Here is a 26,577-nt window from a genome sequence, read left to right on the forward strand (position 1 = left end):
GGCCTGCTGAAGAAATCAACAAGATACTCAGAGCAGTGGTCACTGTGTGCTCACACCCTCTTTAACCATCCCAAGAAGAATTAGTCTAGACAAAACACAGAGATAACTCTCAGATGTGAGACTTGGGTTATGAGCCTAGAACTACTATATCCAGGGAGACTAAAGTCTGATGGATTACATTGCCTTTGGTTTGGAGGGAGGAACCAGTGAGAGGATTTAGACCCGTACTGAGGAGACAGCGCCGCCTGGAGGACAATACTATAATACACTGTAAGTACTAACTGGAAAGAGTCAATAAAGGTTTAGCTCTAACAGTCTTTTGAAAATTAAACAAAGTATGATGTATTTATCTGCATATATGAGTCTCATTCATTTTGCAAAATCTTCCAGAGGTGGGTAAGATAATTCAGTCCAGGTCATTCCTTCCAAAATCGTCTTCATGTTTTTAGTAATGGAAGCTTATTTTCCTTGTGGCCAATCCATTATTCCAACAAATGGTTTCATAAAGGGAAGGTCTCTGAGGACTTGGTGTCCTTGATCCAACACAAAAACAGTTAAATACCCACACACTTGGTTTGCAATTCCTCATGTGGAATTGAGAGATATGCCACAGGTTAGCAAGAACTCCCCTCCCTAAGTTCTCTGTGTAGATTGTTAGCTTACAGTGTCTGCGGTACTCCAAAAAGGCAAACATTAATTTTGGTGTTCATAAACTGAATAGAAGATTATTAGATAATAAAAATAAATTAAAAATAACTAAAGGAATAGATCAATATGTCTATTTATTGACAAAACAGAAAGGAAATGACCTAACTGCCAGTGTGTACAAATGTTCACCCACTAGGACAACAGTGTACAGAAGTGATGGGTGGAAGGATTGCTACCTGAGAGCCTGCTGTCTTTACCCTAGTTCTATGATTCATTTCCCAACATTCGGCAGGAGTTCCTGCTCGCAGTGAACAGCAGAAAGACTTTCGAAATTCACTTCCATATTATTGTCCTAGGCACACCCAGACTGATTTCTCTCAACCTCCACCTTTTAAATGAAAAAATACCTCTGGAATTTTAATCTAATCTTTGCCAATGTGCTTATCACTGAAGCAAAGCAAATCATAAAACATGCCAACTCAACTAGAACACATTTAAAAGTGATAAAAACTTACATAATGGAAGATAGACCTTCCAATACTACTTGGACAAACTGTATCACTGTACAGTCTGCAGGGTGAGCACAGTTCTCTTTTATGTCTGTCTTTGATTCCCCACAGTAATTCTTGCTCTGATATTACCAAGCATTTGGCCCTCTGGAGTGTCCTGCATTTTTCCTATTATGTCTTTTAGACAGTCTCTCAGCTTGCTGGTAGAGGGATGGAATGGAAGATTCTGTTTATCACTACTCAGTTTTTGAAGGCAGATCATTCCTATGGTGTTGGGGTTAAGAGTTCTAGAAAGAAATTGAAAGTTTTGAAGCTGGTACGTTCTATCCTAGCCATCAAAAACAATTCATGAACATAACAATACACATAGGAAAAATATCACTGGGTAATAGCAAATTTCTTTGAGGATTCCCATTTCACTGCTATCCAAAGAGTAGCCACGATTCTAAAAATATAATTGTTCCTTCAAGATCAATACCAGGATCTGCTTGCTGTTAGGAGTGGGCCCTGGATAATATGTTTAAAAGTGTGTATGACTTGGTCTCCCAAATGAGAAAGTCATGCTGGTACTATGTCCTAGAAAGAAAACAAAAAGGAGTCTCATTTAGTTCCATGAGCAAAACCACAAGAGATCAAGCACAGCCAAGCTGGCAAGAGTTTAGTAATGCTCTCTCCATTTTCCAGGCCCCTTGTCTGCATAGCTTTGTGAAATGGAGTCTCTGATTCATTCAGTTGGCTAGTTCAAACCCAGAAAATGGAAACAGGAATTATGCTGGCTAGTTTGACTTTCTACTTTGTTTGTTTCTTTGTTTTTGTTTTGTTTTGTCAGCTTGACATAACTTGGGGTCATCTGAGAGGAAGTCTTGTGAAAGTGCGGCTTGTAGGAAGGTTCTAGGGAGAAACTGAGAAAATGGCTTTAGATTGGCTTATAAACTAGTGTTTGGGCAAATCTTTTGATGAATGATTGATGCCTGCTACTGTGGGCAGTGCCATCACTTGGAACGTGGTCCTGGGTTGTATAAGAAATCAAAGCTGGTCAAGCACTGAGGATCAAGCCAATAAGTAGAACTTTTTCATGGGTTCTACTTCTAGGTTGCTGCTTGAACTCCTGCCCTGATTTATTTCTGTGACAGAATATGACTTGAGATCGGCCAGTCATTAAACTCTTTCTTCCCCAAGTACCTGCTGCTCAGGTTGTTTTGATGAACAACAATAAAAATAAATGATAAAAAGTGAACTAAGACAGGGGCAAGCTCAATTCCCACACATCTGTAAATCTGTTATGAAACAGAACCCAGGAAAAGAAGATCCGTGTTATGTAGTTAACATTGGCCCAGACACATGATAGTCTAAAATGCACTCAAAGACCTAGGGTCTACAATATTTTTCCTTTAGCTCAAGAACATTAGTTTTTTTTAATCTTTCAAGTCTACAAAATAGACAGAGAGTTCTATATTTTTCTGAGTAGTGACAGAGAAAGGAAAACTTTAATAAGTTTTGATAATGTATCAATGGAACTTCTTCAGCATCAAGGAAAACAGCAGTTGTTGTGAGTCACTTAAGTCTCCCCCCACCACCTTCCCTCTCATCTCATTCTCTTTCCTCCCTTTCGCTCTCTTCTATTTCTCTCCCTCTTTCTCTCCATCCTCCCCCTTTCTCCCTCTCTCCCTTCCTCTCTTTCATTCTATCTCCATATTTATATTATACAACTGAGTTTCAAAAGCCAGGAAAAGAATTGGTGAGGCAATAGAGAACAATCACATCAGATGGCAATTCTGCAGTGGGGTGCTCTAAATGTGAGATTGGGATTTCCAAGAAAAAGCACAATTGTTTTTTAAAGCTGTCCCCAGGTTCAGTGCTAGCAGTGAGTTAATCAACTTCATGATGTATGCTCCTTTCAAGTCTGGTAAATGTTCTGCAACTTACTAGAGAAAAAGGAAAAAGTCAGTGCATCTGTTTTCTTCTTGCACCTATGCAGACACTGAATGACAGCCAGTCTTCAGATTTTACCTAAAAAGCTGCCTTGAACAGCACACTGCAGCTTTCCCTGGGGCTCAAATCAAACCTGTGTACTCTCTTGAGCTTATTTGTTAAGCATCTACGAAAGAGGACAATCAGAAACCTTGCTGTTGACTAAGCTATTACTAAGCTGTCCTTTGTGGTAACGCCATTGATTGCTGGAAATACAGTGGTTCCTAGCCTGGGAGTCAGATGGATTCACTTACAGATTCCTTGGGACCATCTGCATTCCCTCTGTGGGAAAACAGAGCAAGGATCCAGGTCTTCTGCTACAGCCTTTCATCCCACAGACAGCCTTGCCTGTTAATAGACTGTCTGAGAAGTCAGCTGCTATTAATAGACAGAATGTAAAATAGGAAGATATTCTCAGGAAAGTACTGCCTGCAGGACTGTTCTAGGGAGACAAACCAGATTGACATTTCCACCACTTTGCCATCAACAGGACTGATATCTTCAGGCTTAAATGTGGACAGAAGAATCCATGAATAAGTCACAAGTAAAGACAAGTGACTCATATATACTCTATAAGTCATTTGTTTTTGCCTAGTGCAAAGTCTTGTTTCTTTTGTCTTTAGTTCTTACATTTACTGACAAGTATATTGTGTGTATGTTGGGGGTCAGTTTTTGTAAACATCATGGTCCAAAGAATAGTGATCTGCTGGAGGCAAGAAGAAAATCCATTTCAGCACAACTCAATAGCTAGTGTTGGTTCAAATTTCAAGAGTCTGACACCGAGCAGAGAAATTTAGGCATATTTAAGCCTGAATTTGAGAAAAGTTGTCCCTTGATAATTTACTCAGTCCTATGTACACAGTAAAGTTTTATGCATGACTTCATTGAAACTCTTTGTAAAGTACATGTGATCTCTTCCCTACAGATGGGTTCTACAGATTGACTGCATGCACATCTCAGGAGTCTATGAGAAGAGCTAATGTGGTCTTGGTCAGATAGCTAGTTCAAGGTTACCAGGCTATTAATCACCTCAGCTTCCAGTCTGCAAGATGAAAAACATGTTATGAATCTCTTCCTTGGAAGAGACAACACTGTGTAGGTGGATGTCATTATGCAAGTGAAGACAGGTACAAGATAAAGTGAGGCATGTCATTGGACTAGAAGAAAGGGAGGCAGGGACAGAGGTTTTAGAAGGAGAAGGAGGAGAAAGGGGAAAGCAACATGGAGGCAGATGTAAATGATCTTTGCCATGCATTTCTACATAGATATAGGTTGTTATAAATATTTATTAAGGAGTGGATTTCTATAGGCAAATTTATCTTATCAATTGGTTGTAAGTTAATTGTGTGGATGTATTGTACATTGAGTATTTAACATATAAATCTGTCTGTTTGTTGAGTAATGATTTCACTAGGTTGTTGGGAGTGTGAATATAGTCTGTGACAGGAAGCCATGCTATCCTATAGAGTGTTTGGGGCTAGTGTGGCATGGGGCCACATTAGCATGGCCCATAGAACACGATGTGAGTCTCAGGTGTGGGGACCGTGTGTGAAAGTGGCTTACAGAGAAACAGCAAGAGCACGTGGATCCTCAAGGAGTGGGAACTCAAGGGAGGGAACCAGTCATGTGCTTTATTAATTATACTGCGACAGCCCTGCATATTTAATATTTTTGGTTTCAATGGCACTTATCTGTTAGGACAAGGAACTCTATACCCCCAATAGCACCTAGTACTCCTAGCCCCATTTTACAGATGAGTAAATATGAGCCAGAAAACATTCGAGGGAGATCAGGAGGTAGCAATGTTGGAGTCTAGCCGGCTTTGTGCAAATAGCTTTGCTCTATTGATGTCATAGCACCTACTTAAGGCATTTTTAGTTCTATTAATTCTCACATTTTAACATATACTAAAATTAATGGCAATTTTTAGAAAAACTTTTGACTTTAAGCTATGAGAGTGATAACTCTGGATTCTCAGGTTATTCCTAGATATCATCATGGCAGAATCAATATATGGCTTAACAGCAGCCGGGCCAGTCCCCACTGAGGACATTTCCATGTGTGGTGGGCAAATGCCAGAGACACTATCTGGATGCCTGGGTATTTTCTCTGGCAACAGCATCATATTTTGCCCCTCACAGAGTGGGATGCCAGGGAACACTTACCCTCAAATAATTGTTACCCCTGATCAAAAACTGAGCTGGCTGTGTCTCATTTACTATGTGTACACTACTGGTCTCAGTAGATAAACCACTCAAACTTGTTGCATAACTTAAAAAGAGGAAGTGTATATATATTCTCTGCTTTCAATTTTTCCTCAGATTTATGAACTGTCCCAGAATCCATTCAGCATTTTATGTTGCTTGAGCTCGAATTTTCTATCAATTAGTTACAACACTTATTTTCATGTCCCAAACATGTCCTGAAACCATTGCAAAGTTACCTGAACTCAGGGTCAAGCAGAACTCACAACCCCCTAAGCTCTGCACCTCCTCTGCCTCCCATGCCCTTTTGCTGTCTGCCTACCTTGGAAAGAAACAAGTGACAGACACAGAGACTAAGAGCTATACCAGAGATCCCAGGTAATGATCAAGAAAGTTTCTCTGACACCATAGCATAAGCATATGAGGAGCAAGTGGGAGCCTGAAGAGGCCCCAGGCAAGAAGAACAATGACCTGTCCTTGTGGGTGACTGATGAGGGAAGCTCAGATTTCTTTGTATTCAGCAGTAGCAGAGGGCGTGGCCTTGTTTGTAACATTCTAATAGACAACTTTATTGTTTTGTTTCCCCAGATCATTCTGTACAGCTGCTGCTGTATATTGTGGGGTGGATTGTGACTCTCAAGAGTTATTGATGGGGGTTGGGGATTTAGCTCAGTGGTAGAGCGCTTGCCTAGCAAGTGCAAGGCCCTGGGTTCGGTCCCCAGCTCTGAAAAAAAGAAAAAGAAAAAAAAAAAAACAACAACAACAAAAAAAAAAACAAAAAGAGTTATTGATGAAAGCCTGAATTCTAGCAGCTCATGTAACTGTATTGAGAGACAGGGCCTTGACGTCACCAATGAGTAAGGGAAAATGGTTCCTTTAATCTGACAGTTACCTTCACAAAGTAACCAGACATACAGAAGGAAGAAGTGGCCATCTACAAGAAGAATCAGAAACCTTGCAGACTGGAGCTTTCAGCATCTTGCTCTTGGAACCTCTGTCTCCAGGACCTTGACAAGGGAATGATTATTATTTCACACAGACTGTGTTATCTTGCTGAGGCCAAGCCAGCACACTGTGTACCTGATCACTAGCCATGGAGCATTTGGGAAGTTTTGAAAAATAGAGTTTTAAATTAACTCAAAACTCAGCAACAGGATCTGACTCAGGAAGACAGATTGTTAAAAATGTAGGAGAACTGGTTCAGAGTCACTGACCCTCCCGTTTATCACCGAACTGAGTAAATGAGTAATGGGTTTTGTTCTGCCCCTGTGATGTTTGTTCAAGCCCCCACTGTGCCCTCCAGCCATTGTGTCCTGCAGAGAGTATTCCAGGAAACCTGCGGCCAAGACTAACCATATGTGTTTCAGATGCAGAGGCCTCATCAACTCTGACAAACATTTACCCTAAAGGACAATCAAGATCTGTTCTCAGGAGAATGCTTGACCTTTCCCCTCATTCAAACCCTAGAGTCTTAAGAACAATCCTGTGACTTTGAGAGTTTCCCCTTGTGACATTTTTGGTATTTCCTTTTGACATCCCCCCATCTCCTGGAGCTTGTGATTTCTTCCTTTAAAAAGCCCTTCTCCCAGCCACTCGTGGTCGACACCTCTGTCTCCTGTGTGGGATACATGTCGGCCCGGAGATCTCTGTAATAGATCTCAATGATAAACCTCGCCTTTGCATATTACATCCAAATGGTCTCTCTGTGTCTGGGGTCCGAGATTTCCCAAGATTTGAGTAAGGGTCTCCCTTCGGGGATCTTTCAGTTTCACTGAAAACATCCAGGAAAGTAATAGAAAATGTAAGTAACCCCTTCATGCCTTCGATATCACATCTGGCTGTCTGTGTCACCCTCGTCTTTGAGGAGGATCTTTGGTTTTTGAAATCAATCTACCCCTGATGTTTGAACAGGAGTTATGCTTGAGAAGTGAGTATAGTGTATCTATGCAGCTATACCAAGAGATAAAGAGACAAAATGATAAATGGTCAAACCTGCTAGGTAGCAAAATGAGAGAATTGTGTGATCACTAGAAGAACACTGTAATTATGTGCATGCCCTGAATTTATTCACACCATACTGTTACTCTACTCTCTGCCCCAGATTTATTGAGAATTTCCCTCAGGGTTCAAAGTTCCCAATAACCCACCAGAATATCGCTCTTAAGAGTAGAACATTTGAAAAAATGAAAGGGAATTCTCAATTTGGTTTCAGCCATTCCCAGCACAGAATGGCTCAGTTTGTAGATCCAAGATCTTCCCTTTGATAAGTGGCTTTAAAAAGTTTCAGCAGGCTTGTACAGGAGGACTTTTCTCCTGCCTCTAAAAGAGCAAGAAAAGCCTCATCATTAGGACTGGCTCCTGTGTGGCCAGAGATGCACTCAGGTGTATCTGCCAGAGATGTCTCAGCAGCCGCACAAAGCAGCAGAAGCCAGAGACACTAGCAACCTCTGGGTCATGATGACCCAGTCAGTCATCATGGCGCACGGCCCATATTATATCAGCCCCCTGGATGTAGTGATGCATTTGCTTCCAAATTAATAAAGCAAAATGACAATAAGATCAGTGTTTAAAATTTTGGGGAAAGAGTTGGGGACATGGCTCAGTGGTTTCTAGTATTTTCAGTTCTTGCAGAGGATCTGGGTTCAATTCACACCACTCATGTCTGGTGCCTCTCATCTACCTGTAACTTCAGCTCCAGACAGATGTAACAGAGAGACGGCCTTTGTAGGCACCTACCCTCTTATACATGCACCACCTGCAAAGACACACATACATGTACATAATTAAAAATAAACAGTAATGATTTTTTTAAGGTTAACGTGTAACAAGTGTGGGCTATGTGAGAGAATCTTGAGTTCAAGATCAGCTCAGGCTATAATATAGTAAGTTGGATACCAGCTTGCTTGAGCTGTGTAACAAACTCCCTGTCAATAAAACAATATTAACAAAAGATGAAAGATATAGACTCTTCTAAAAGATGAAAATGGTAATATGGAATTATAATAAGAAAATATAAGTCTCCCTAAAGTTCATCATTGGGAAATAATTCTATTTAAGCTCTGCCCCAGTTACCGGACAACATCCAGATATGCTCCACCCTAAAGTTACTGTGCAATGGCCAGATATGCCTGACACTATAAAAGGGGCTGCTTGCCCCTCCTCTTGCTCTCTTGTTCTTGCTCTTGCCTTTCTGTTCCTGCTCTCTCCCCATTCCCTTCTCCCCTCTCTTCATGTGCTCATGGCCAGCCTCTACTTCTCTTCTCTTCTCTTCTCTTCTCTTCTCTTCTCTTCTCTTCTCTTCTCTTCTCGTCTCTTCTCTTCTCTTCTCTTTTCTTCTCTTCTCTTCTCTTTTCTTCCTTTCCCTCCCTTCCCCTCTCCTTCCCTTCCCTCCCTCCCTCCTGCCTTTCTCTACCTCTACTACCCTCTTGACTCCCCTCCTCATGCCCTGAATAAACTCTATTCTATACTATACTGTCATGGAGCTGGTCCCTCAGGGGGAAGGGATGCCTCAACATGGGCCCTCAGAGGTGCCTCCTTCCCCTATATCCAACTACACCTCCACATAACATATCCCCCTTCTCTTTATCTTTTTATAAACATATCACTTACTACTTTATAAAGTATACATTTACAAAATGTCACATAAGAGAACATATTATGAGTGTATTCGGACAGGTTAAATTTACTTGTATTTTCCACTTTTCAAAAAATTTAAACAATGTTGTGATTGATACGTAAAAACTATATATATTTATGGGTCCCAGGGTGGTGTTTGGCTGTGTGAGTACAGGGCGTGAGTTCAAATCAGGATAAATGTACCTGTCTCCTCAAATGCTGAACATTTCTTTATGCTAGCCTGGTCTGAGTCCTATCTTCCTTGCCACTTGATAGCACTTGTAATCACTTGCTGAGCAGCAGTACAGGAGGTAGCCTTTGTACATCCACCTCTCACTGCATTCTCCACCCACCCTTTCCCATGTGCACTCCCTTCTCCAGTTCTACAAGACCAAGACTTAAAGATTCTCCACGTGAGCATGATACCATGGTGCTTGCTCTTCTGTACCTGGTTTATTTCACTTAAAATAATGATCCCCAGCTCCATCCATGTCATTGCAAACAGCAGGGCGAGGTTTTGTTGTCATTGTTTTATGGATGAACAGCATTCTAGTGTTTATGTGTGCCAAATTGTCCTTATCTATTCTTCAGCTGATAAACACTAAGCTTGTTTCTTTTTCTTGCCCATTGTGAATACTGTGGCTACAGTGTCCATACCAGACTTACCGACCATTTTCTGAAAAAATATATGCATGGGTACTCACTGTGCAAAATGGATTTAATAATGATGCGTTTACTTAAGTAGCTCATGCAAATGACCACATTCACGATCCATTACCCTCTCCCTTCCCCTTTTCCTTCTACTAGCTCTTTTTTTTTATTACCAAATAACTTCCTTTCTATTTTCTTGTATTCTGTGAGCACATGCATATGTGTAACCTATGTATCGCATATGAGAGATAGCTTCCTTGGTCTGACTTCTTTTATTAACAACTAATATTGCCTAGCTTCCCTATTTTGAATTCTTAGAAACAACATCCTTCCCTACAATCTGAGAATGTTTTGAAGAGTTCCAACCTTCAAAGCTGGTGTATGCCCAGCTACTGTTTTCTAAAAGCTCCCTGACAACACTGCTTAAAGTGAGGCCCAGGCACTTGCAGTTCTTATGTTAAGTGAGAAAAGCCACTGGCCTACATTGGAGGCAAATTGCAAAAGTGTCTGAGTGCTGCCCCAAGTGTGAGTCAACGCCTCCTGCTAGTTGCTGTCATTTTAGATGTTATTATTTTGTTGTGTTCTGCCCCTTAAATTTAATGCTTATGAAGTTGATGGTGAAAATACATGGAGGAAATGAACCTTCATAAACCCAACATAATTCTGCTACTCAGCTTAACCTGACATAATCAAGATTAGATTTGACTCAAACTGAATCACAGATTAAATGGTCTGAAGCCTCTAGTGATTATCTGAAACTGATAGAGCTCGTTTTAGCTGAAGATTTCATTTAATCATAGGTTTAATTCTAACTTCTTATCACTTCACAGAAAACTGACTGATCTCATGTTTTATAGTTGACTAAATTTCTTGATCAGTCCTTAACCAATAGATGCCACAATTTAGAATCTGTGTCTTTCTAGCATTTCCCACGTGACTACATACTCCAGAGCGGAATACCCAGTAACCCCAAATTAATCCATTCTCTTTGTTCAGGAAGAGGGGTTTGAATGCTCTATCTCATGTTCAAACCAGAGATATCTTTTAGGGATGAATAAAAACGACTGGCTATTCTTTCTAAAGCCACTTGGGTATTACAAAAATGCTGCTGTGTAAAGGATTAGTATCTGGTTTTCAAAATAAGATGGAGTACGTTGTTTTTAGGACTCAATATGATAAAATGCTCTTCAAGACTCCACTGTGTTACATAAATCAACACATAATACAAAACAATAAAAACAGTCATCCTTATGTGTCAGGCACCAAGCTATCCCTCAACCCATCAACCCTCTGACATTTGTACTATACTAATCCATGTCCTGAGAGTTGAGTAAAGCATAGTACAGGGAAGGGATTAAACTCACCTAAGATCCCACCTCCTTCAAGTGATAGAGCACAGGCCTAGGTTCATCTGGATGGAGAGGCCACGTCAACCAGCTCCATGCCCTGGTTGCCTAGAGAACACAGGTCACTGTTACGTGCGTTCAGTCAATTCACTGAAGCCTGAATCAGTCATAGGTACCTTTATTGATCTCTATACCTTATGTGTCTAGTGTCTCTCCGGGTTCTCCATGTTCATAAGACAGAGCAGGAATCAAAACTTCAGTCACATGATGCATGGTGCAACCTACTTCATCTTGGATCAGTGTCACTAACCTCAGGACTGTCCTAATTGCAGCCACCTTCTGTCATGGGGAAAGGAAGCGAGTGGGTATTTAATGCATTAAAAGATGTCATTCTGCAACAGATTTAGTCATGTATATTTAACCAAGCTGCCATATTTAAATACAAATTCTTGTTCACCAAAATAATAGACTGAATATTTAGATAACTGTAGGCATTTCTGACTTCACCCTATTTTGGTACACTGCCAATGAGTATCTGCCAACCACTTCCAAGTGGGTAGTTTATTGAGGTATAGTGGCACGCCCTTTTAATCCAAGCCTGATCTCTATGCATTTAAGGTTAGCCTGTTCTACCTAGAGAGTTCCAGGTTAGCCAAAGCTAAATAGAGAAATCTTGTCTCTAAAACAAAACAAAACAAAAAGTTGATAATTATAGTCAAGGAAAAATGGTTATTTGAGAAAATAAATCAAAGTGTATCACATTATGAGCTGAAACCCCATATTTTTATTGAAAATGCATATGCAACTAAAATACAAAAATAATGGATTTTATCATTATATGTCATATTTGTACATAATACACTTTCTTTTTAATGACTGAATTACTGCTAGAACATTTTTAGGTCGATCTTTAGCTACAGGATTTTGAATTTGCACCATTTTCAAAATTAAATTATGGAATAATTTGGGATTTATAATTGGCTAAAGTGGTCTCCTCTGTGTGGGTCTTCGCAGATGTCAAGGTAGAGGTGAAAATAAAAACTTGATTCAGATTCACTTTGGGGAATCTGATGTTAGGTGGTTTGTTGCCAGTATATTTGAACAGAATATAATCTGGAAAAATATTTTCTGGTGTAATACAATCATGAGTATACAGGAAAGTGTAATTATATTGAATTTCAACTCAGAAGTGCTATTTCTTCCAAGAAAATGAGTTTTAGAGATAAGCTACCTGAACTAGCTTAAGGCTGTAAGGAAGAATCTGGCCTGGTCTCATCGCACACAGAGAGAAGAGGTTATTTGGGGTATCATTCAACTCTGGGCCTGATTGTGGGCACGTGGGGGAACCCCTGGCTGTACAGGTGTAGGAGTTTGATATGGCCTATCACCAACAGGTATGCAGATCGCCAGGCAATTAATTACTTACATCCAGTTCCCAGTTTTCTGGAAAAAACAAACAGGTTTTACATCCTTCCTTTTGGAAGGACAATTGTAAGCGCTTAATATTTCTGGTTTCCTTGGAGATCCATAGACACAAGGACCTTCATGCTCCAACAGTCACCATTCCTCTTCTTTCTCCAAGTAGGTTCATTTTATTATGTAGCTCTAACCCAAGGGTTACCTTGCAGCCAATAAGTATATCTCATTAATCTGCTCTAATCTTAGAGACCTTATTCTTATTTCTATTATGACTCTGATCCATGAAAAGCAATGACAGATGTTTTGTAGAATGTACTTCAATTTGGCTTTTTCTAAGAATTTTTCCATGATTAACTGAGAACTGTGCAATTTTTGATAAGGAACACATAGAGGCAGAAGATTTGTCAAACTCAGGGCACAGGGGATACTCCTCCATGATAACTCACTTGACATTACTTATGACGATGTTAACTCTCATTAGTCCATAAAAAGCTGGACCAATTTCTCCCTTGTGAGGTTATGACTTCCCCCTTTCCATTCTCTGTTCATTAGAAATGAATCACCAGCTTCAGTCCATTCCTAAGAGGAGTGAAACTGAGGAAGAGCGTATCTGCACAGTGTTTGTAATTCAATGGATTCACATATCCTCCCTCACATATATGGTTATCCAAGCATTTACTTATGCTGTTATGGGCTCTTGAACAATCATTGTTACTCTGTTCCTTTAATTGCTTGGTTTGACCATAATGTACTCATAATGACAGTTCTACCAACTCTTCCTTCCTCCCTAATTCATTTTCAGTGCTTTGCTTTTTTATTAATAACATTTTTCAGTTAGCAAAAAAATTAGGGGCTTTCATTATAATGTTTTCATACAAAAATTTCATTGTATTGCTCTCAATTCACTCTTTGTCCACACTCCAACATCTTCCTGTTCCCCTTATTTATAAACTGCTTATGAGACAAAGTTTGCAAAACTTGTCTTTATTTTCCCCACATTACTCACGCTTATTCCCACTCTTCCATTACTCCAGAGAATGTCCTTTCTACTTTAAGGATGTGTGTGTGAGCGCACACACACACACACACACACACACACACACACATGTACATGCACACACACAGACACACATGCACATGCACACACACACACACACACACACACACGTACATGCACACACAGGATTTCAAGTGCAATTCTTATTCTTGTGAGCCTGGTTTATTTTGATTATGTGTGCATGCATGTGTTTGTTTGTGTGTGTGTATGTGTGTGTGTGTATGTGTGTGTGTATGTGTGCACGATATTGTTTACTCACCTTTTGAATGTCCGCTAAGAATTTTTGAGAGACTAGGAGTTACAAAGACTCCCTGGTAGTCAGATAGGGAGATGGGCCATGGCTAGGTAATAAAAGTGTTGGAATTCTAAGCTGACACACTTGTTTCTTGCTCCCCTGACATGAGACAAAAGGCTTGTAGCTTAAAGCAAGGCCTTGTTTGTTTTTTGTCTTCCACTAGCAGGGCTCCTGCTGATGGACTGGCTCAGCAAGTTCAAGACCTGATCAGGATGACACGCAGCAGTTTCAAATCACTCAAACTGATCAAGCTAGGGAGGTAGGCTCTTCAGAGGCTCCAATCCCTAGTGCCCGAGAAGAAGATGAATTTTTCAGATTTTTGAGTCCTCCCTCTATGCTTCACAGAGGATCTTTGCTTCATGTGTCTGCTGACTGTGTGTTTCCTCATCCTCAATAAACAACTTTCTCCAACTGCTGGTTTTGTTTGTGGTGCAAGGAACTTTGCTGCTGCTTGTTGAGTTTTGTGGGTTTTTTTTTTCTGAATCTTAATTCTTTAGCTGACAGAGGAAATGAATTTGATCAAGACCCCCTAGAATGTCTCAGTCTCTTATCTTGGCTATTATGAATAGTACATTAAAAGTTATGGACATGCAGCCATCTGTGTAGTGAGCTGGCTTGAATTTCTTTAATTGTATACTCAGGAAAAGTATAGCAAGATGGTATCGAAGTTTCAGTGTTATGAGAACGCTCCCTGCTAATTTCAGTATGATATAAAATAATTTACATTTCTGAATGCCCTGTGTATAAAGGCTCTATTACCTCACAGTGTTGTCACCAACATTTGTTGTTCTCTAGGTATTTGGTGACAGCCATTCTGAATGGGGTGGGATAGAATCTCAGCATGATTTTATTTTAGATTTCCTTAATGGTTAACAATGGGAAACATTGCTTCATTTATTTACTGCTCTTTTTTTCTTCCTTTAAAAACTTTGCCTTGTATACCTGGTTTGATGATTTGGATGGGGTGTTTAAATCTGTAAGTTCCTTATTTACTGTAGATAGTAATTTCCCATCAGATGACTAGTTAGGAAAGATCTGCTCCCATTCTGTAAGGTAGGTCTTCACTCCATTATTTTATTTTCTGTATATAAGCTACATAAAATATCATAGAATATCACTTGTCAAACAATGCTAATATTCTCCATTCTAGTGAAACTCTTCTCTGAAGTGACTTTCCTTCACCTATATCTTAGTGTCCTGCCTAAGTTTTTCTAGCAGTTTCAAAACTCCTGTCTAACATTGTGGTATTTGATCTCTTTTACATTATTTTTTATGAAAGATAAAAGATATGGATCTACTTCCAATCCCTTACATGTAGAAATCCTTTATTCCTAGCACCCTCTGTCAGAGACACTCCATTCCTATCAGTGTATATATCTGACACCTTAGAGTCAAAATTAGGTGACTATAGGTGCATAGTTTTTATTTCTGGCTGCTCCCTCCATTCCACCGGTCTCTGTGCCTGTCCTTTGCCAATAATATGATGTTTACCATATTTGGGTTATACAATATACCTTGAAATCAGGTCCTGTGACACACCTCCAGCAGTGTTCCCTCATCTTAAGTTTGCTTTGACTTGTCTGGGTCCTTAATACTCTATTCCAGTGGTTCTCAACCTTCCTCATGCTTCAACCCTTTAATACAGTTAATTATCCCTCAGGGTTGTGGTGACCCCACAATCATAAAATTATATTGTTGACATTTTATAACTGTAATTTTGCTCCTGTAAAGAATCATAATGGAAATATTTCTGTTTTCATATGGTTTTAGGCCACCTTGTGAAAGTATTAGTCAACTCTCCAAGGGGCTGAGACCCACAGGTTGAGAAACACCGCTCTATATGAGTTCTAAATTTTTTTTCTTTTAACCTTGAAGACTGAGTTAAGAATTTGTTGATGGTTGCACTGATGTTGTAATATGCTTCTGATAATAGACATATTCCCAGTAATATCTCTGTCAATTGATCACATAGAAAGTCTTTGTGATACACTTTGTGGGATACACTTTGGCTAGATTTTCCATTTTAACCCACACTTCTTGTTCTTTCATTTTTAGCTTCTCTTTGAGCTTCTCTGCTTTGAACTGCTGGGTGCGGTCATTGAAGAGTTTTTGGTTTATCTCCATGAAGAGTTTCAGGATGGTGTATATCAAACCGTGTATTGTCTTGTTCCAGTGGGCCACTGCGTTGCCGTCTAAGGACGGAAACATGATCTTCACTCATGCTAAACTCATGATGCTCATTGTTCCAATAATATAGCGCCCGCTCTGCCACCTGGAAGTGAGGGCTGGAAACACATTTGGCCAACTGCCGGAAAAGAGGCTCCATGATCTTCACAAATTCGGACGGTTCAATTACATCTAAGATTTCACCTAATTCATTTAAGACATTACTTCTTTTTGGACTTTGGCCAGTATTTGAGAAGTGCCATTACCACTGGGTCAGTGAGGGTGCCGTCCTTCTCTAAAAACTGCACGACGCAGTACACCAGCTGGGGATGGTAGACAGTCGGGGATTTCACTTTGTGCAAGGGCAGCAACACCTTTAACAGGAAAATCTTGTGCTCTTCCTTTAGTGGAAAGGCATTAATTATACTTCCCAGGATCTCCAGTAACTCTGCTATGTCATTGGGGTGCTCTGTCTCATAGATAAACCTATAAAATATATTATTGATCTGTTTCCTGATGTAAGCACACAGGCCTAAGAACTTCCCATAGATGATGTGCAGGGTCGTTTTTAGAAAATCTCTCTCCCGAGGATCCTCGAAATAGAAAATCTAGCCAAAGCAAATCCCCAGGTACTAAAAAAAGAGAGTAACTTAGGAGTGTTGAGGCTTTGTGTGAATGTTTGATGAGATAGGACCTGGTTCCACCCCAGGAAGGGAAGGCCAATGTCACTAACACTGTGTGTGCAAATGTCAGCGATAAAAACACTTTCCAACTTTGTTTAAAAAAAAAGGCTCTTATGTAACGTCTAGTATCTTCTTCAATTTTTATGTAAAAATTTCTGGTATTGTTTTGGTTTTAGAGGTCATTCATGTCCTTAGTTTATTCCCAGACATTATCTCGTAGCTGCTGGGAATAGATTTTGTTCTTGGTTCTATTCTATTACTTATTTTAATTATTATTTATTTTATTATTACTTATATTAATTATTCTAATTTTTGTATGGTGACATTGTAGCCTGATAACTTGATGAGAAGGTAGAACAGACCTAAGAGGTTTCTGGTAAAGTGTAGCATCTTCAAAGTAAAGGATTATGATATCTGTTACCAGTGGTCATTTGACTACTTGCTGGTATCACTTTTCAATATTTCTATTATTGTTATTTTTCAAACTTCTTATTCTCTCTAAGATGCCAAGCGTTATAATGAATAACAACAGATACATTATATCATGCCTTATACTATAGGATATACTTCCCAGTTTTCATTTGGTATTTTTTATTAGATTTATTGTGTATATCCTTCATCATGTTGTGTTATATTCTATCAAGAAGATATGTTGGACTTCATTAGAGACCTTTTCTATCTATTGAGTTGGTCATGTGACTTCTGTTCCTGAGTCTATTCAGACACATTATTTATTTCATTTATAGATCTGACATGTTGAACCATCCTTACATCCTTATAATCAAACCAACATTTTTGATGTCTGCTTTCCTTAATTCATTCTTGAATTTAGTTTCTAAGTGTTTATAGTGAGCGTTTTGTATGTTTAAGAAAATTAGTTTATGGTTTTCTGCTTGGATGCTTTTGTTTATCTGGTTTTAGCAATAGAGTGATTTAATTTCAGAGAATTAATTTAGAAGTGCTCCTTCTCCTTCTGTTGTGGAACAGTTTGAAGAACATTGCATTTTTCTTCTTTAAAGGTATTGTGGGAAGTGACTGAATCTGTCTGGTCCTGGTTTTTTAGGTTGTGAAACTTCATTGCTGCTTCAAACTTGGGGCTTGTCATAGTTCTGTTTACATTATTGACATCTCTCGGTGTAGGCTTGGTGGGTCTTATTAGTCTATTTGTATATTCTTTCTCAATTTTCCAGCTTTTTGAATACAGGTTCCCAAATTATTACTTCATCATCTTCTAGATTCTACTGTCATATGTTACAATGTATCCTTTCTTATTCTTTTTTATTACCTTGTATCGTCAGTGTTTTAGCCTAGACTCTCCTTGATCTTCTTTTAACACTGCCAAGAAATAGAAATGGAATTGTTTCCTCCTTCTCTGCATTGTTCTCTTGGTCTCCAACTTCTTTATTTCTACAATTTTGTTTATTATTTCTATCTATAGGTACAATTTTTCTTATTCTAGTTTTTCTAAGACATGGAGGCACATCATTAAGGTATTTACTTGAGATCTCTATTTTATTTGTTTGTTTAAATTAAGGATTCACATCAAAATTTCATCATAAAGCTGAATTTGCTATGGCTCAGACATTCCGGTAAGTCATTCTTTCATTTCCATTCTATTCTAAGGATTTCCTATGTGATTTATTCAGTGGTCCACTCTTCATACAATAGTATATTTTTCTGTCTCCAGGTATATATTCTGCTAATATTGATTTATAGTTTTATTCTACTATCCCATGAGAAAATAATTTATTTTAATTTCCACTTGTTAAGATCTTTGGATGAAGACATCTGCTTTAGAGTAGGCTCCATGAGCTGCTGAGAATAATGTATGCTCTGAAGATTTTGAATTGAATATTTATAAATGTCCTTTGAATCCATTTGATCTCTAGTACAGTTACCTCTGAACTTTCTTTGCTGATCTGTTTTACCAGATGATCTCTCTTTTGGTGAGAGTTGATTGTTGAAATTAGCAACTGTAATTGTCACTGGACCCAATTTGTCTTATTATGTCTATTCTCATGTTTATATGAAATTGTGTTCAGTCAGTGCACGTGTACTTAGAATACATCCTCTTTTGTATTTTTCCCTTATTAATATAAATTAATTGCTAGCTACTCTGACTAGTTTTGGCTTTCAGTGTATGTTAGTAGTTATATGGAGAGCTAATCTTGCTTATATGAGGCCTTTGTTTGCATGATGAATTTTTTTAATCAGTTTATCTTTATTCATTTTCTTGCCAGTGAAGTATGTCTTTTGTACTCAATGTAGTTAGAGCTTGTTCAAAAATCCAATTTGCTAGTCTGTGTCTTTTAGTTTGAGAAATAAGACCAGTTGCACTTAGAGTTACTATTAAGAAGACTACTCGTTCTTGTAATGGTGTTAGCTGTCTGTCTATGTCATCTGACTACTGTTGCCCACTGAGACAGGAGCAACACACTGTATGCCAGTTTACAGGCATAGCCTAGGGGCTGACAACTGTCAGTTCCTGCCCCAGGGAGCACGCTTTTCATTATGAGAAGAACATATCTCAGGATATCTGATTAAGGAAGGATGGAAGCCCCCTGAGGCAGACTTGTAAACTTCTAGAAATGGACCACTTAGTAGCAAGCACGTGAGCTGCTGTTCCTGTTGTTCAAGACAGTGAAGAACACGAGCAACTGCTTCTTCTTCAGGACAGTAATACCTTGGTTGTTATGGGTACAATATTTGACTAAAACATCCCACAAAAATGAATCTGAGATACAACTAAAGGTGGAAAGGTAAAGGAGAGAGTGCTTTCAAAGATTCTGCCAGCTGCTGTGCACAGATAGTCCAACCTCAAGGAGAAATTGGTCAATGCTGCTACACTCTGTGCTAGAGGACATGCATGCTTTGTTTTAAACCAAACCAAATTATGTGTGCTGTTTGTAGCAATAACCATGCTCTTCCTTTGTCAAATTACATGGGAAAAACCCTTTATCGATATACGTGTGCTCATTTTGACTCTGACAAATGACTTGAGAGTTCACATGAATGTCAATCAGTTTTCATCCACTCCTGAGAATACTCTTAGAAAAGTTGCTTTCCAACAGCCTCAATTCCTATGTGTAAGCCATGCTGATTTCTATATCTAAATACCTACCTGATACTGAACTGGAAATATAGAACTAAGATAACTACAACCAACATAAAGTGGAATTCCTAAAGTTTACATATTAGCTGAAAGGTCAGGGTTCCTTCTCTTCCATTAAGTCCACCCAGCTGAGCCTCAAAGCCTTGAATTTCAAGCAGGTGGGTGTCAGGTGTTAAGAACATCAGTAACCCTCCACCTTCTCTCTTTCCCTCCCCATGTCCCTTTCCCTCTCATCCTTTTCCCTCTTCTCTCATTCTTTGTCCTTCCTTCTCCTTTTCCTCCTCATCTCTTCCTCCCCTCTTCACTCCAGTGTTAAGGACATTCTAATTGAAATTGTGGCGTGGTGTGAGTCACAAAAGACATTTCATCATCTGTGTTGCTGTATATGCTAGGATGACAGACATAGATCTGGGTTTGAATGTTGGGTTTTCCATTTACTATGGGGGTGTTTAGTTTCCTTTCCTATACATTGACTGCTTTTTAGATTGCTTATATGGGAGCACGGACTTGTCACAGTACATGTGGGGATACCAAAGAACAATCTTTAGGAGTTGGTTCTCCCCTGGAACCACCTGTGTCCTGCTGATCTAATATGTCATGTTCTTGGTGGCGAGTGTCTTTACCTTCATTGGACAACTGGTGGTGACTGGCGATGCCAAGCATTCTGAAAGTGCTGTTTGACAATGGAAGTGTGTTCCATTGCTTGGACTGACCCTTCACTGTCCCTATTGGATATTTGCTGCACACCTTTTGCTATGCTTATGCTTCTTACTGTTAAAGGCCTCTCTCCAAAAGCCAGAGCTGGGATAACAAAAGTGTAAACAAGAATGAAATTTGTGAAAGTTCCCTGGAAAAAACAGTTATGCAAAACTTGAGTCCTTCCTTAGCACTTTTTAATTAAATAAACATTTATATGATTAATGAGTATTGTTAGTAATCATGAGGCTTGAGAATTTGAGAATTATTAAAGAAAAAGAGGGAAATTTTGGAAACTTACAAGCTGTAATTGAATTACAAAGTTTTTAATCTTCAACTTTAGAAACAAGGAACTTGTATGAATAGAAAGAGATTTGAATAGAAAGAAGTCTTGGTACCTTCCTGAAGACAAACATAAACAACTTTAAGAACCCTGATGTTCTTCTGTTCTTTACAGAGCTGTAATAGAGATAGGAATTTTATTGAAACAAGGGCTCAAAACAGAGACCTAGAGGAAGGGATTCTGGCCTGCCTGCCTTCCTGAACTGAGTTGTCAAACCAGACCTCTACTGATAGATCACCCTTGCAAAGGAGCTGAACAATATTTTAAAAATCAAAAAAAGATAGTGGTTTTATGCCAAATATAAAAGAAATATAGAGGAAGGCACGGAGGAATTAAATAAGAGTTAAATGTTGAACTTTTGTAGAAAGTCAAGTTTGATATCATAGGGAGTAGGAAATAACTTTTGATCTATTAATCTTATGCCAAACTGAAAGAAAATCCAATTTAAATAGAGTCATCCTGTCTAGCATTTCTGTAACTGCAAGGCTTTATGACACCAATCTTAAGGAATAAGATACTGAGTTTTAAGAAAATTGATTTTATCATGTTAATTTTTACTTTTTTATAAAATTCTTATATAATCAAGGAAGACTTTAGAAGAAAATATATTTTGAAAAGCTATATCAGTGAATAAAATTTCTGAGGAATGATTTTATGTATAAATAAAGCTTGAAAGAGACAACAGTTGTCAGAATAGGAAGAGTCATACCGAGATGTGCTTCCTCATTGTCCCATAGCTCATCAAGTAAAATACATCCAACGTCTGATCCTTCCTTCCCTTCATTGCTCCTACATTCGCCCTTCTCCAGACCCCACCCTGAGCTGAGACTGGTCCCCAGCAGGTGGACAGTTCTCTACTAGGATTATGAGGTTTAAATGAGATGACACATGTAAAGTGCAGTGTAATGTTCTGATGAAAGATCTCAGAGCAAAGATTAATGATCTGTCCTTCCCTGATGAATGATATAATTGGAAGAATCCTACAAGACTTAATGCTAAGTGCCTTATTTCCATGAATAGGGTCTCATAGTTGAACTTTGACCTTATTTTAGGGACTCTCTACAATCCTTTTTCAGTAGAGTAACTTTGAGACTCATTCAAATGGTCAACTATATCTTCTAGTGCTCTTAGGTCATGCAATCCTCTTGGCATAGCTTGGTGTTTACCCCAGACCTGAGTTTCACCCCTATTTGTTACTACATGTTGTGTTCTGTCCTGTGTGTGTGTGAGTATGTATGTGCCAATGTGTATGTGTCCATTACCATGTTTATGTGCATGTGTGTGTTCATGTGCATGTGTGTGTGTGTACGAGTATGTATATGTATGATACAGGTGTAACCAAATTGGTGTTTATTTGCCCATCCAGTGTTAGGTGCTGACTGTTTAGAATCCATACAGTGTTGAAAAGAATATACTTTCTTCATCAGCAATGCTATGAATTAGAAGATTCAAACTTCTAACAGAGCGGAGCAATAAATACAAGTCATGGAACAGCTTCAAAGAAACAGCTTGTTCTTCTTCCTTCCCAAAGCACTTTGAAGTTGGTGTTCCACAAAGCAGAGTCTTTGTCAGCTGCTGTCTAGTCACCCAGAACTGAGTTTGGAGTCTGGGACATGGGGAACTATCTCAGGAACCTGAGTCTATAATTGCCTTTGGACATGGCTCACTGTGTTAAGAAATGGGAAAAGCCTAGTGCAAGATTAGGCATAATCACTTTACTGTCTCCAGGACCTTTCATCTGTTCTTATTTAATCAGACAAACCCCATGTTCTAGTCAGGTTAAGGTTGCTGTGCTAAACACCAAGAACAAAAACAATGTAGGAAGCAAAGGATTTCTTTAGATAGGCAGTCACTGAAGGAATTCAGTACAAGAACTCAAGCAAGAACTGATACAGAGACCATGGAAGAACACTGCTTGTCTTGTTTTTCATGTCATTCCCAGTCTGTTTTCCTATCTACTTCAAGGCCATAGGTAGCAATCCTGGAGGTTTGACCCACATATTTACCTACAGAACAATTGGATGAAGGCAATTCTCAAATTGACTCTTCCTCCTCCCAAGTGATTCTAGTTTTTGTCAAGTTGATAAAAAGAAAAAAGAAAAAAAGAAAAAGTAAAAAAAAAACCCTAGCCAACACACAGGGTCAGTTACTGGCTGTGTTTCTATACCCTGAAAGCTCCCGACTGTAATCTGGGGATATGGCTCTGCTTAAGATCAAGGAGGACCCCTGTGAGGTTTTATAAGACTGCATGTATATAGTGCACCCTCCCTCAGTTGTTCATTCTGTACTTTACAGGTTCCTGAAGTTTCCAGCATTAGAATAAACAGGAGGAGCAAATGCTTTATTCACTCTTGCTTTTATAGTCGGATACTTCACACTGGGGAATTTAACCAACTAGATCCCACATTGAGGCTAAGTATAAAACAATATGTACAGGAAAAATGTGGAGCTGAGGCTACTCTACTAGACTCACTGTGTAGTCCAGGCTACCATGGAAGCTCACACTATAACTTAGGTTTGCCTCATATTAGTGACCCTCTGACTGACCATCATAGCACTGGGACTCTCAGCATGTTCTACGTTGCCCAACTCAAAATACAAATGAAATTTTATTATTTGGTCAGAGGAGGAAGACAGCTGATCTGCTTACCACATTATTGAAGTTCTGCTACTCATAGGGATAGGCCATCCAAGCAGTTTGAAGCAAAGAGATGTGCCTCTGTAGACTAGGTCTAGCTGTGGCCAGGAAGCAGCCTATGAGCTAAATTGTAGCTTAGGCTCCTTGAGTTCTGTCCTCCCCCCAACCCCATCAGATTTCCATTCAAAGGGGTGCATGTTAGAGGTGAGGTGAAAACCTGGCTTAGTAGGACAATGGCGAAGACAGATGACAATTTGAAGCTGATGGAACATGCCTGTAATTGCAGTGCTGGAGAGGCTGAGGTAGGGAGATCATTACCTCGAGAACAGTCTGGGCTAAAAAGCAAAATCTGAGTGAAAACAGACCAACCACAACAGGAGATTTCTTTACGTTCTTAGTTTTGCTGAAGCCTTTAAAGATGTATTTCATGTTTATTCATGTGTAAGCGTGTATGTGACTGTATAGGGGTCTACAGTGTGTGTGGGGGGGGAGGTGGTGGTGGTATGTATGTGCATATGCATTTGAATGCCTGTGGAGACCAGAAGAGACAGTTGGATTACATGGAGTACAGGAAGTGGAATGCCTCCTAAAACAGGAGCTGGTAACAAAACTCCAGTTCTCTACAAGAGCAACAAGCACTCTTAACCCATGAGCTGTATCTTCAGCTGCTAAACCCCAATTTTAAGGTGTGCCTTTAAAATATTTAGAGGACTGTCAACTAACTTGTATGGGATGAATTATTGAGTGAATGAAAGTTAGCATATAAAATGATTGAATTTGTTATGTATAGTAGTATAGACATAATGAATCGGGTCCCTAAATATCAGAAACCTGTATTTTTGGGGTAATCTATGGAGCAAATGGAATGCAATATATGAAGAAAAAGCAAATGGTGCTTCTGTGAGAACTCGAGAATTAAGAGTCTAAAAAGGGATGGAAGCAAACATAGTTGAGCGGGGAGTGGCATGGAGGACTTGAGCTTCCAACCAAAGACTCTTCCACCACATGTTGTATGTGGTCCACTTCAAGAAGGCAGTGAAAGTAATGGAGTTGGTACCTATAGAGAATGCCCCAGCTTTCACAATATGTCATCTTATATGGATATTAATTGAAAACATTTCCAGTGGGAAAAAAGGAAAAGGCCTTGTCCTGGCTAGCTTTCCTTGAGCAACAACAATACCCACTTGAATGTGAGACAAGGAAACGTCAGGCTTTCTAAAGAGAAAAGAAGCTGGATTCTTGTTCTACGCAGTAGGGGTGCAGTTCCACTCACAATACTGAGTTGAAAGTTGGAATCTAATCTTAAATGCCTCGATTAATGGACACCAACACTGTAGAAAAATTGGCGACCTTCAGAGTAAAATAAACTATAGCTCTCTGAGAAATTATTTCAAACACATTGTGAACAGGAAAGATGCACAACATTAGAAAATTCTCCAGCAGGCTTGATAAGGTTTTTAATTAATGTAAATAGATGCCAGATGCAAAGATTCTGCCTAGTCTTGTCCCAAACTTGTAATCTTCCTGCCTCAGCCTCCTGAGGGCTAGGGTCATAAGGATGCCCCATCATGCTCAGTTTTCTATTTTTCACACAAAGTTTCCTATGTTGATACAAAACATGGGAGTAATCTTAAAAGAAATGAAAAATCATTTATCCTGTGTCAAATTTGAGCAAATGTGGCCCAGGAAGATGATTTTCATCTTTGGGATATTGGCAGGAATTTCAGTTTAAGTAGATGCTGAACTGGAGCAGGTCAGAGATCTATGCACTCTAAGACAGTGTTGGCCAATATGGAGTCTGCTGGACCATTACCTCAGTTTTGATTCTAATGACAAAAGAACTATCACTTGGAAGGAAAAGCAATTCCTATGAGATGATGGCTCCTGGGTGGGGTCGGGGGAGATGGTCACCTTATCACAACAGTGTGACTAATTATGAGAATCTGCTATTTCTGGAATCAAAGGTAGATAAAGGGTTAGGAGAATGACTATAGATATTCATGTGCACTTTTTGGAGTTTGGGAGAGGATATTGTAGAGCAAACAGTAATATGCCTAAATTCTTTCCCATCTTCAACCTCAGAAGAAGAGAAAGATTAGGGATCACTAGCATTTAGATGGGCAGTCTTTGAATCTTTTGATTTGTTATTTGGTTTTATTGAGCTTCTGAAGCAGGGTCTCATTATATAGCAAAGGGCATCACATTTATTACATAACCTAGGATAGCTTTGAACTCATTATCAGCATCTTGAGTGCTGAGGTTATACATGTTTTTCACCACACACGAGGGTTTAAGATAAAGGAGATATGGGGTTGGGGATTTAGCTCAGTGGTAGAGCGCTTGCCTAGCAAGCACACGGCCCTGGGTTTGGTCCCCAGCTCCGGAAAAAAAAAGAAAAGAAAAGAAAAAGAAAAAGAAAAAAAGATAAAGATAAAGAAGATATGTACAAAAAAAAGGCAGACATATCAGACTTGTATCACACTTTCAGTAAGTTATTAGCATGTTTTAGTAAAAGCAATTAGGGCTCTCAAGACAGTGTAAACCAATGTGACAGGCAGTCTGGTAGTTCTCAATCTTGGAAAGAATGTACTCAGGCCAGCTAACTGTCTTCATGGGCAACCTCCAGCAGGTGGTTACTCCAATGTACAAGTGAGAGTAGGAATCACTTGTCCATCTTGTTTTGTCTTCAACCTAGACTGCATATAACAATTCTCTCAGAGCCCCATAAAACAGGTCAGGCCAATTCCAGCAGAACTCTATAATCATAGACTGTGGAGTTAAATATTTTTAAGTTTCCTTTATTATTTAAGTGAATTTCTATGACTTACATGCTTCTCACAGGAGGATCACCTCCTGCGATATTTCTCACAGCTCTTAGGTAATAGATCACACAGTTCTGAGCAAAAAGCTTTAGTCTTTTTTCCACTAAAAATTCAGTGGAAGTGGAAAACATGAACAAGTCCCAGAAAGATGTCCTGCTAACAACAGGATAAAAGCAACTCCCCTCCACCAAAAACCAAACCAAACCAAACCAAACCAAACCAAACCAAAACAACAGCGGCAAATTCCTCTTCTATTCAACAATCATTCTTTCACATTCAGTCCTTGGGAAAGAAAATGAGTTTACCATTTCTGAGTCTGTGCATCCTATAAGAACGTAGCATTTGGTTTTATTTTTAATAGATGTATTTGACCAATACAGCACCCCATACACTGTGCCAGGA

At 39.2% G+C, this 26,577-nt stretch overlaps 1 pseudogene; it reads right to left on the bottom strand.

Annotated features, from left to right (window-relative positions):
• Window positions 1-15,671: 15,671 nt before the first annotated feature.
• Ppp2r5c-ps1 (protein phosphatase 2, regulatory subunit B', gamma, pseudogene 1) lies at window positions 15,672-21,499 on the bottom strand (annotated as a pseudogene).
• Window positions 21,500-26,577: the final 5,078 nt, after the last annotated feature.

The sequence above is a fragment of the Rattus norvegicus genome, chromosome 15 (assembly GCF_036323735.1).
Source record: "Rattus norvegicus strain BN/NHsdMcwi chromosome 15, GRCr8, whole genome shotgun sequence".
Lineage (NCBI taxonomy): Eukaryota > Metazoa > Chordata > Mammalia > Rodentia > Muridae > Rattus > Rattus norvegicus.